Below are 1,800 nucleotides of genomic sequence, written 5' to 3' on the forward strand. Positions count from 1 at the left end.
GGATACTCTGCACTTAATAATGTGAAATAATGTTTGGATTAAAAATCCTACAGAAAAGATCAACATCACAAGCACAGCTCAGAGGTCCAATTCTGTGGCTACAAGTAGTTGGGACCAATATCCTCCTGTCATTCAAAGCAGCTAAAGCTCCTAATAATGCAAACTTTAAGGCTTAATAAAGAGTTATGAGTTATGACCCTGTGAAGTTGTTATGAAAGGAGAAGTTTTTCTGTGAGCTTGCTTATGGTCGCCTTTGCAAACGGAGTGAGCCATGAGCCACAGTTTGGTGTCATTTCAGCTTGTCCTCCATCGCTCAGCTTTCTGTAACCTGGTGCAAGCTGCAGTGTAAAATCCTGCTGGCCTTCACTGCCATTTCAGTGATATTGCAGTGCTTAAGAGGGCAACTCCACAACAGCTTGAAAAGGTGAAACTTTCTGGAGAAAAATCCTCTGCAGTTTCTTTGTGTCCTGGTTTGATTTGTTCTTCTCCCATAGAGATGTCTTGTGTCCACATCATGTGCACATTTCTTGAGAGTTGCCCACCATTTTGGATGTGATACAACCAACGATAAATAGGGAAAAAAAGTGTACCCCTGGAGCTGGATGCTGCCAGTTGCTTCCAGGCAAAGCTGGTCGTGGGGCTTATTACTGCGCGTTTGCTAGCAGCCACCTCTAGTTTGGATGGAAGACATCGACTTGTCTGCAAAGCAGTACTGACTACTTGCCAAGAGGTAGTAAAACCTGAGAAACTGCGACACAAACTGGAAACAGAGAACGTTTGCCTTCAGAGTAAAAGCTGTTCCTCAGCACTTTCACTAAAGCTCAGAGAGCAGCTGGCAATTGCAAATTACAGGCAATTGTGTCAGTCTGGTAGAAACCAAGGGGGTTTCTACCAAGTGGTTGGAGAATGCACAGTTTGGGGTCTCTGACTGGTCTCTCTCTATAACTGGGACGTTAGCAATTGATTGGTACCACTCACCAACTGGTAGCTTATCCCTCCACTGTCACCATGATCGTCATGTCTCTAAAAGGGCTAACAAATTAATGTCATGGTTACGTGTGCGTAAAACCTCAATATCATCGCTGTTTGTTTGTTTTCTGAGAAGAAGACCTCAGTGAGTCTGGTGCACCTGCAGCGGGACTTGTGTGACATCAAAAGTCAGAGAGCAACACAGCCAATACTTTTTGATCCAGCCTCAAGTGGCCGTTGGAGGAACTACACTGTGATCAGCACGTCCATACTGGCTTCATTTATTAGTCTTGGAAGTTGCAGCTTAACTTTAAACCGACCTAATATCACTTTCCTTTTGTGTCATACATATAAAGGATTGTTGCATCATTTAAAAATCCGTTTGTTTGTTTTTTACTGTTTGATGAGCACGATGCCAAAGGTCGTGGTATGATTACCGTATATGGTCACCTCAGGTACACAGGTGTGGCTGTGAGCACAGAAGCCCTTTTCCTTTAATGCTACGGTAAGAAACACTTTGCTTACCCACAAAAACTAAGTAAATCCATCTATCAGCACCTGAAATATCATTAGCATGTTATATCTGTACAACACAAAACAAATTATGTTACATCTGTACAAAAAAAGAAGTGCGAAAATGTCATTTTGTGGTTATAAAAGCCATTATGAGGAAGGTATATTTGTTATTACATTTCACCATGTCAGGGATATAGGAAGATCGGAGGGTAATTAGATTCTTTTGTTGTGTTACACATTTTTCACAGCCTGTTAACAAGTGAAACTGTAGACCATACAAAAAGCTTAAATCCACTGGTGTTAATACTGGATTTT

This window comes from Pelmatolapia mariae, linkage group LG14 (assembly GCF_036321145.2).
Source record: "Pelmatolapia mariae isolate MD_Pm_ZW linkage group LG14, Pm_UMD_F_2, whole genome shotgun sequence".
NCBI classification, from domain to species: Eukaryota; Metazoa; Chordata; class Actinopteri; order Cichliformes; family Cichlidae; genus Pelmatolapia; species Pelmatolapia mariae.